The 11,016-nt window shown below is 45.9% G+C and overlaps 1 long non-coding RNA gene across 1 annotated transcript; it reads right to left on the reverse strand.

Annotated features, from left to right (window-relative positions):
• Positions 1–423: 423 nt before the first annotated feature.
• LOC148788117 (uncharacterized) lies at positions 424–10,771 on the reverse strand. The gene is made up of 2 exons (XR_016065420.1): positions 10,624–10,771; positions 424–729 (listed from the first exon to the last, which is right to left on the reverse strand). It is a non-coding gene; the product is annotated as an uncharacterized LOC148788117 (long non-coding RNA).
• Positions 10,772–11,016: the final 245 nt, after the last annotated feature.

The following is an 11,016-nucleotide window of genomic DNA, read 5'->3' on the forward strand; positions in this document are numbered from 1 at the left end:
TTCAGTCATTAGCCAATCAAAAATTTTAAAGTTCCATATACATATACTACAACCCAACATACACATGATAGATAAAAAGTAGCTTTGCATCTTGTTCAAATCCCTATAACCTGAAATATTGTAACTATAAAATCGAAATAAATACAAGTAAATAGAAAAAGTGTGGAAAGTTTCATATGGAAAGGAAAGAGACATTTTCTTATATTCACAAACTTCTAATAGACACATCTGTTAACAACTTCTCCAATGGTAGTAATATCTTTGCTCGGTCGGTATAACTTCTCATTAGGAATGTGAACTTTCCCAACATACACCTTCACAAATCCAGGTAGAACTCCCAGTTGGCCATTTGTAAGAACAACACATTCAACAATAACTTTTTTGGATATATGATGATAAAATAAATGAACTCGTGCCTCAATCTACATTTAAAATGATTTAATAATAATTTGACAATCTTTGGTACATTCACAATACTGAAGCTTACACATTTAATCTTTTATTTTCAAAGTAATATACTTATAGTAAAAGCCTTGGCAGGATCATCAATAAGATATTCGTTTTATCGATCTTTCACCAACCACCTACATTAAATGAAGCATAAAAGTCAAAGCAATAGAGAAACTTAAAAAGAAAATTGATAAATAAATAGAGTACTTGTTCTTTGAGAGACAAAACATCTCTCAATCCGCTCGAAGTCAGTTGTTGCAAGCTTGATGCACACAGAACCTATCAATTAATTGTGAGAAACAATAAATTATACATATGTATATTTGTATATATATGATGCGTGCGGTTTTAGCACGGGTCCAAAGTTTTTAGATCTTAATGTTTGATTTGGGCTAATTGAGTGAAAGCTCTTGAGAAAGAGGACCTGCAAAATAAAATGTTAGTACTCCGATGCTTAAGTTAGTCCTGAATTTAAGAAATAGATAAATATAAAAATAAATTATTATGAAAAATTATGATAAAAGTGAGAATTCTGTAAATAAGAGCACGGAATTAGAGCAATTGAATGGAATCAAGAAGAGTTTCAGAATGTGTAAGAGGAGGCTTGCTGAGGTGTACTTCCTCTATTTATATAGGAGGAGTTCCCCTGTAACAGGAGTCTTGCTAAGGGGAATCTGCATGGCCAAAGAGAAAGGCGAGATTTCGTGGATAAGGTTCCTCCTTCTCCGTTCCTTCAGCAACAAATCTATGGATGAAGGGGGACTCCTTTGTGCAGACTCCTACCAGGTGAGTGGTCCTTTTAAGCTAAAGAGTTCAATCTCTCGAAGCCACCTTCCTTCCTACAAACTAGCTTTGGGGGCCTCCGGACTAAGCTTCTACCTTAGGCTATAATTGACAAAGTAGGCTCCCTTCCTTGATTGGACTGTGATATGGGGGGCGCCCTTTTGGGTTGAGCCTAGTGGGCCTCCCCTTTGAGCGAATCAGATTGTAGGATATCCCGTTCTTGGACAAAGATGGTGACTTGGATGGGCTGGCTCTCCTTTGGGCTGGTGGGCTTAACACTTCTTCTTGGGTCAATCTCTTTTGGGCCAATTTCCCTCCGGGCTTGGGTACTGGTAACACGTTGGATAGCCACTCGGGGAATTGTATCTCCTCAATATCGCTAGCTGTTATTAGTTTTTCTGCTTCTGCTTGGATGATCTTGTCTTTCTCAAGCCCAAAATGTCTCTTCTTTTGTTTAATTGATTTCATGCGGGGATCGATGTTGAGTTATGACATTTGGATCGATCGCTTCTAAATCTTCGGGAGTCCATGCAAAGATATCCACGTTATGGCATAGGCATTCGGTTATTTCTTCCCATGTGGCACCTTCTAGTTGAGAATTAATGCGTGTGAATTCTCCCAAGTCTCCAAGTACAATCTCGATATTCATTAGTTCTTCCATTGGCTGGACCTTGGTATGTGCCCTCTCCTTTTCACCGTTTTCGGCATTATTTTTTTGGTGTTTGCTGGGGGGTGCTTCCTTATTGTGCCCGTCGGAAAGTGGCTTCTTGTCATATTGACTAGAGGGTGCCTCGTTGTCCTGTTTGTTGGAGGGTACCTCCTTGGGATTCTTATCCCTGCTTCTCTTTTGTCCTTGAGCACAACTTCCACATATTATTTACAAGATTGGCGGGGGTCCCCTTATACTTCTCCTACTGCCCCTGTCGTGAGAAATTTAATTTTTGTGTGGTATGTGGATATCACAGCTTGGAAGGCATTGAAGGTGGGCCACCCCATAATGACATTGTAAGCCGAGGGAGTATCCACCACTAGGAATTTTAATAGGCATATTCTTCGAGTAGCGCCAGTGCCCAAAGTCAGAGTGAGTGAAACCATGCGCTTTGGGTGGACTACTTCCCATACAAATCCGTAAAGAGAGGTACTAACTACTTGCAGAGGGATGTCTCCTAGCTGCATTTGATCGTATGCTTCTCCAAACAATATGTCTGTGGAACTCCCTGAACCTATGAAGATGCATCCCACTTCGTAATTTGCTAATAGCGCGGTGATGACTACAACATCGTTGTGGGGGCCTTTAGGACTCGAACGTTCAGCCCTCCCGATTTGGATGAGGGGGGCATCCTCCATAGTACCGACTTCACACACTTCCTTTATGGTTGTGCTGTATGCCTCTCTGACTTGTGCTTTTCTGGCATGGTGGGAGTCACCTCCAAGAGGTCCCCTTACAATCAGCCGTATGACCCCCTTCCTAGGGGGGTCGTTGGCTTCAGGTTTTCCTTCAAAGATGTTTTACGTTCTTCGTTGAGTGGAGGTTTTGAGAGAGAGAGACCTTCACTTATTTTTCTTTGCTTGCTTCTTGCTTGATGTAGGGTCTTGTTCCCCAGGCCTTTTCCCAGCAGACGTACGCTAAGAGGTACCTATTTTGAATGAACCTTTCTATCTCATTCTATAAGTGCCGACACTCTTTAGTAGTATAGCCGTAATCATTGTGAATACGAAAAAACATATTAGATTTTGGGCACTAAGGTTGCTCTCTCCATGATCGAGGGCGGGTGAGCAGGCTTTTTCCTTCGACCGCCATGAGGGCTTGGGTGATAGGCATCATGAGAGGAGTATAAACAAAATGAATCCTGTGGAAGGATGCCTTCTTGTTCCTGAACTTAGTGCGTTATTTCTTGAAGGGGCCTCATCCCTGACCTCTTTCCTTTTCTCTCCCCAACTTCCCATTTTGGCAGCTTGGGCATCTTCGATGTAAATATACTTGGTTGCGCGAGCCAAGAGGATATCGAATTTCTAAACTAGGTTCTTGGCTAGGGACTTGAAGAAGTTCTGGTCCAAGAGGCCTTGCGAGAAGGCGCTGGCCTTTCTTCTTGCATGGTGGAGGGTAACTCCTAGGCTGCAGTATTGAATCTTTGTAGGTATTCCCTCAACGGCTCGTTATCCCTTTATCGTACGGCGAAGAGGCTGAGCTCTATTTTTCGAAGTTTCCGGCTGCTAGGAACTGGTGCAGGAACAGGGACCTGAATTCCTGGAAGCTCCGTATCGCTCCAAGGGGCAGTTGGTTAAACTATTGTTGCGCGACCCTGGCAAAGGTAGTCATAAAGACTCGACACTTGATCCCGTTCGTATGTTATGCAATAAGGCTGCATTCTCAAAACGTGAAAGGTGTTTTTGGAGGTTAGTTAACCCATCGATTCAGCAATATCGGGGGTATAATAATTCGTAGGGAGTTCATCCACCATCACAACGTTTGTGAAGTGGAGACCTTACAGTTCTTCTCCTGGAATTCCTGCTATATGGTGTTGCATGTCTTGGAGGTCTTCAAAGCATGTCTTGGAGGTATTTTTGAAGACACTCGAAACGAGCCAACCACTGTTGGGAGACCTCTAGTGGATTTGCTAGAAGGAGTCCTTTCACCTCGATAGGGGGGCTCCTGTCATAGCGACGCCATCTTCTAGGGGAGTTCCTTCCGTTCCTCCTTGAAGGGTTCCTTCTTTCACCGCGGGGGTTGGACGAGCAGGGACTAGTATTGCCATCTACTCTCGTCGGCCGGTACCAGCAGTTGTTGGATTGCGCTTAGTAGGGCTGGGGAAAGTTCGCCAGATGTAGTTTCGGAGGAGGTGCTTCACCTTGGAGGATCAGCCAATAGCTCCGTCACTATGGGAGACAGCACCGGAGCCAGGAAGGCTGGGGTGGATCCTCCTACTGGGGTTAGGGAGGCCTGCAACAACATGCAGAGGCTGATTGTTGTCGGGTACCTCCACGGTCTTTTGCTTGTTAGGGATTGCTGAGGGTCTCCATGATATCTCATGTTTCCACAGACAGTGCCAATTGATGCATGCAATTTTACGGGTCCAAAGTTTTTGGATCTTAATGTTGGATTTGGGCTAATTGAATGAAAGCTCTTGAGAAAGAGGACCTGCAAAATAAAAAGTTAGCACTCCGATACTTAAGTTAGTCCTAAATTTAAGTATAAAAATAAATTATAACGAGAAATTATGATAAAAATGAGAATTTCATATATAAGAGCACGAAATAGAGCAATAGACTGGCAACAAGAAGAGTTCTAGAATGTGTAAGAGGAGGCTTGCCGAGGGATACCTCTCCTATTTATAGAGGAGGAGTTCCCCTATAACAGGATCCTACTGAGAGGATTCCGCATGGCCAGTGAGAAAGGCGGCATTTCGTGGATAAGGTTCCTCTTTATGCGTTCCTTAAGCAATAAATCTCTGAATGAAGGGAGACTCCTTCTTCGTGCAGACTCCTACCGGGTAAGGAGTCATTTCAAGCTGAAGAGTCCAACCTCTCAAGAGCACCTTCTTTCCTACAGACTAGCTTTTGGGGCCTCAAAATTGGGCTTCCTCCTTGGGCTATGTTTGAAAAGGTAGGCTGCCTTCCTTGACTTGACTGTGGTGTGGAGGGGCCCTTTTGGGCTGAGCCTAGTGGGCCTCCCCTTTGGGCCGAACCAAATTTTAGGAGGTCCCCTTCTTGGACCAAGCATGGTGACTTGGTTGGGCTGCCTCTCCCCTGGTGTCACGGGCTGCCCGTTCACTAGGCCCCGTGACGCGCACTTCGGCCACTCAACCGTTCTACATGGCCGACCACTCAGCCTTCATCGACAGATGCTGGACAACCAACTAGTCTTAGAGTCCTAGGTGTAGGCCTTTTATTGCTTTGTTACTGCTTTGTTATTTGCTTTCTGTTGTTTAGATTCCTCAAGGGGACGTTACGCCTCTTGAGTTGCAAGAAGCTTGGTTTAGTGACGTGTTAGAGTCCCCCTCAAGGCGAGCCCCTTGCTCTAGCATCGTTGGTCATTGTATACGCACTTTTCAGTTCAATGCAATCTAGTTTTCTGAATTCGCGTGTGCAATTTACGGTTTTGTGATTTGTTCCTCCCGACTCTGATATATTCGGCGCGCTGCATTAGCACCGAGCGGAGGTATTGGCAGACGTAGTCAGCGGACTACTAGCCACACGACGCGCTGTGTGATAGGCGCCTCATGAGAGGTGGTATCAGAGCCTCGTGCCGAGATGGGGCCGAGGCGTACGACTGCTACTGCTGCGAAGGCAGCGGGGCAAGATTCGAAAAGCCCGCGACATGCCGCAGCTTCATCCAGCGAGAGAGCTGAGAACCTGATGGACGGAAACTCCCGGTTGGCTGAATTGGAGGAGAAGGTCTCTTCCCTAGAATCTGAGATCACGGTGTTGAATTCGGAGTTGTACGAATGTCGGCACATAATTCAGGAGATAGCTGGCGTCTTCGGAAACGACAGCATTGCCGATATGCGGCGTGACATGGAGCAAATGTCCATTTAGATTGGGTTGCTCCAGCGTGCAGTGGGTAGCACGCCTATGGTTGCTCACGACCCCGGTGCTAGGCTTCGAATACCAGAACCGAAGGCCTATAGCGGTGAGCGTGATGCGAAGGAGGTCGAGAACTTCCTCTTCGACATGGAACAGTACTTCCTTACGGCAGACATGCGGGACGAGGCAAGGAAGGTTGCGACTGCGACCATGTACCTGACTGGTGACGCAAAGCTGTGGTGGCGTACCAAGTTTGCAGAAATCCAGGCACATCAAATACAGCTCGATACGTGGGCTCTTCTACGGGAGGCGATCAGAGAGCAGTTCTTCCCCGAGAATGTGGAGTACAATGCCAGGAGGGCATTGCGAAAGCTCGAACATACAGGTTCCGTGCGGGAATATGTGAAAGCTTTCTCAACGTTGATGCTGAACATCCGAGACATGTCGGAGGCAGACAAGCTCTTCACTTTCATGGAAGGCTTGAAACAGTGGGCGAGAAACGAGTTGCAGAGGCAACGAGTGACTGATTTGAGTTCGACTATCATAGCGGCCGAGCGCCTGGCAGATTTCAACCTAGAGACTGAGAAGGATAGGCAGGCGACGCCTAGTCCTGAGCAGAGTAAGTGGAATGGGATGAAGTCGTTCAGAAATAATTTCAGCAGAGGTGGGGGAGACCAGAGGCCCCACACTCAGAATGGCTCACAGGGCGGTTCGGACAGGAACAAGCCCCAGGAGAACAGGCAGGGAGCACCCGAGAGGAGGAGAGGGTGTTTAATCTGCGATGGTCCGCATATGTATCGGGATTGCCCGAAGAGACAGGTGTTGAACGCATTGGCGGCGACCTTTACCGACAAGGTGTCGTCCTCAAAGAGTGTGGAGCCACAAGCAGAGGCAGGTGGCGAGAACGACACGGAGGAGGATGAGGACAACTTGGGGGCCGGAAACCAATGGTGCAACACATTCTCTACGGTGGCGGCGAAGAGAGTTGTGCCACCCCTTGCAAAAAAGACCATCCCGGCTCCTACTGTGGAGCAGTCGGAAAAGAAAGAAGAAGAAGTTCAGCGCCAGATTCCTAGTAAGAAAGGGTTGATGTTCGTGGATGTGAAGATTCATGGCAAGCCGATTCGTGCCATGATTGACACTGGAGCCTCTCACAACTACCTTGCGAGCGACGAAGTGGCAAGACTCGGGCTCGTGCTGGAGAAGGGAGTTGGGCATGTGAAGGCGATCAACTCGGCTGCACAACCTATTGCCGGTGTAGCCAAGTCTGTGCTGATTAAGGTTGGTGCTTATGAGGGCAAGACCAATCTTTCTGTTGTGGCGATGGACGACTTCAAGCTTATCCTTGGGCTTGAATTCTATGGGATACACGCACTGTTGTCTTACCTCATGCCGATTCGCTGATGATGTTGGGAGCGAAGCCGTGTGTCATCCCTACCTTGGCCGGACGTACAAGAGAGAAGAACTTGTCGGCCATGCAGTTTGAGAAGGGGCGCAAGCAGGATGAGATCTCCTACTTGGGTACCCTTTGTTTTGAGGAGATGGAAGAGGTGTCAGGGCCCACCCCGGGCGGTAGTAAGAAACTGTTAGGGGAGTCTGAAGACGTGATGCCAGACGAGCTGTCTCGGAAGCTACCACCGAAGAGGGCAGTGGATCACGAGATTGAGTTGGTGCCTGGCACGAGACCGCCCGCTAGGGCACCGTACAGAATGCCGCAACCTAAGCTTGTGGAGGCCAGCATACGCCTTGAGCCGCAAGGCGGACTTGGAGAACTTGGAGTCGTAGCAGCGCTCTCCTCTAGCGCGGCTGCTATCTCTACGAAGGATCAGGTGCTTGAGTTACTACCGAGAGATCCCGCAGGACGACGCCTGATTCGGCTTGTCGAGTAGGGCAAAGCTCGACACTTTTGGATCAAGGATGGATTGTTGATGACCAAGGGAAACACGTATATGTTCTGAGAGGCGGGGACCTACGGAAATCACTTCTTTCCGAATGCCACGACACACTTTGGGCGGGACACCAGGGACAGGAGCGCACGTATGCCTTGGTGCGGAGGACCTATCATTGGCCAAAGATGCGGAACGATATCGAGACGTATGTCCGCACTTGCTTGATGTGTCAGCAGGACAAGGCAGGCCATCAGAAGAAGGCTGGTTTGCTACAACCACTTCCCATCCCAAAGCGTCCATGGGAGAGCGTGTCCATGGATTACATCTCTGGATTGCCTAAGGTCGGGAACTTAGGCTCTATTATCGTCGTGGTAGATTGTTTTTCAACATATGCTACATTCATCGCAGCACCCAAGCACGTTACAGCAGAAGGGACGGCTCATCTCTTCTTCAAGCACATCGTCAAGCACTGGGGACTGCCAAAGGATATTCTCAGTGATTGTGACTCCCGTTTCACTGGCGTCTTCCGGACCGAGCTGTTCAAACTCCTGGGGTCCACACGTTCCATGAGCTCGAGCTATCATCCACAGTCCGATGGTCAGACAGAACGCTTTAATTCTATGTTGGAGGACTACCTTCGGCACTTTGTGCGAGGTACGCAGAAGGATTGGGTGAAGCTCCTGGATGTCGCTCAGTTATGTTTCAATGTTCAAAAGAGCTCTTCCACCACCAACAAGAGCGCTTTTGAAATCGTTACTGGGCAGCAGCCGCTCCTTCCTCACACTCTTGACATCCCACAAAGTGTGGATCCCCTCTTGCTCGAAGTTTCTCCTAGGAGTGGAAGCAGAATGTTGATATCTCTAAAAGTTGCCTGGAGACAGCTCAGAAGCAGATGAAGAAGTATGCAGATCAGAATCGCCGCTTTGTTGAGTTCAATGCGGGAGACCTGGTGCTGGTGAAGGTCCCGGATCCGAGATTGTCAAAGTCATTAAGGGGGAGAGATCCTCGGTTGATGCAGAAATATGTTGGTCCTTTGCCTGTCCTTAGGCGTATAGGGACGGTGGCGTACAAGGTGGAGTTGCCGCCGTGGTGGAAGATCCACAACGTCTTCCATGTCAGCCAATTGAAGAAGTATTCAACAGACAAGGAAGATGATACCCGCAATCAACCTAGCCGCCCACAACTCGAATTGAAGAAGATGAAGGAGAAGGTGGCTGAAGCAATCCTAGATCACCGAGTGACGAGTACCGTGAAGAAAGACCACACAGAGTACTTGGTGAAATGGAGGGGATGCAGCAGCGAGGAGAACACTTGGGAGCGAGTGACGAACCTAAAGGCGTTTCTACCTCTTGTCGAAGCGTACCATGCTTCCGTAGCGCCGGGGACGTCGCTATCTCAGGTGGGGGAGAATGTCACGGGCTGCCCGTTCACTAGGCCCCGTGACGCGCACTTCGGCCACTCAACCGTTCTACATGGCCGACCACTCAGCCTTCATCGACAGACGCTGGACAACCAACTAGTCTTAGAGTCCTAGGTGTAGGCCTTTTATTGCTTTGTTACTGCTTTGTTATTTGCTTTCTGTTGTTTAGATTGCTCAAGGGGACGTTACGCCTCTTGAGTTGCAAATTTCAGCTTTTCTAGTGTCTAGTGTAGACGATAGGATTTATTTTTTTAAGCCTATTATAGGAGGGGGGGGGAATGAGTTCAAGAAGCTTGGTTTAGTGACGTGTTAGAGTCCCCCTCAAGGCGAGCCCCTTGCTCTAGCATCGTTGGTCATTGTATACGCACTTTTCAGTTCAATGTAATCTGATTTTCTGAATTCGCATGTGCAATTTACGGTTTTGTGATTTGTTCCTCCCGACTCTGATATATTCGGCGTGCTGCATTAGCGCCAAGCGGAGGTATTGGCGGACGTAGTCAGCGGACCACTAGCCACACGACACGCTGTGTGATAGGCGCCTCGTGAGACTTGGGCTGGTGGGCCTATATTTGGGCCTAACACTTCTTTTTGGGTCAATTTCTTTTGGGCCATACCCATCAGTATATATTAATAAAATAACTATTAGTTACTTCTTTGTGTAGTCATTGTTAACATAGAAGATAGACTAGGGAGCTGACTGATGATTACTTCCAATTTATGAGTTAATGAAGCTAACTTCTCCTTTTCTAACCTTAACCGGTCTTTCTCATTAATGAATTCATCTTGCATTCGTTTCATTTTTTGTCTTTTCTCCATGAGTCCATCTTTAAGGATTTTTAATTCTTCTTTTTCTTATACAAAGCTCATGGATGAAATCACATTTTTAAGTTTTCAATTCGCTGTTCTCCTATCATTTTTCTATATTTTTCCTCTCCAATTGCATTCTTGAAAATTTGCTTCTTAAATTCCTTGTTTCTTTTTAATTCAAGCTTCTTAGATAACTCCCTAGTTAAATGTGTTTGAAAAGAAATATAACATCATACAATAAGGATCACATGCATAGCAAAAAAACTTAACATTTGGATAGCAAAAAAATACCACAAATGTTGAAATAATAGATTTAATACCGCAAAACTCTGCAGAAAAAGAAAAATTTTGCCATTTTTCTGCAGAAAACAACAGATTTAAAACCAAAAAATAGAAAAATTATGTTGTTTTTCTGCATGAATTCTACAGAGAAACGACAAGTTCTATGGAAATTCTGCAGAAAAATAATAAGAAAAATAAAAAATAGCAGAAGAAATTAACAGCAGGAAAACAAAAAAACAAGCCCATTACAAGACTATCCAACAATATCGTCAACACTATCGAACAATCATTCAAATCCAACATCGACCTATCAACCAACCAAAGAACAACAGTTATGAAAATCCCAACATCATATCAACTAACCTCGTCCATATCAACCAATAGCTGTCAAGACCATCCAATAGCAATCATAAATCCAATACAATAACAATAATACTCCAACCAACAAAGTCCAAGGAATAAACTTACATGTAAGTCCAATGTGTCATTGTCCTCAATCCCTCTTCCACGTGAGCAGACTCTAATCAAATGTCAAGCGTGCTTGGATCCGTCCCTTTCATCATCATCTAATAAACCGTGGTGAAACAATAAAGCATTATGAATAGAAAAAGAGTAATTGACGTCCTCCCATAACTGCGAAAATAGTAATATGAAAACAAATGATGGAAGGAAACCATACCTCTTATTCCATAACCGCAAATGAAGTCTTCTCAGTGTTGACATTGCTTCTTGGAAACATTTACCAAATTCTTCCTAGCAATTTTCTATCAAATAACTTGAAAATAGTCATGATTTATATGTTGGAATGGGTGACCAAAAAGCCAATTGGATTGGTGATTTTGAGACCTATTGAAGTGATCT

This window comes from Sesamum indicum, linkage group LG5, assembly GCF_026168435.1.
Source record: "Sesamum indicum cultivar Baizhima isolate 11 linkage group LG5, ASM2616843v1, whole genome shotgun sequence".
Classification (NCBI taxonomy): Eukaryota; Viridiplantae; Streptophyta; class Magnoliopsida; order Lamiales; family Pedaliaceae; genus Sesamum; species Sesamum indicum.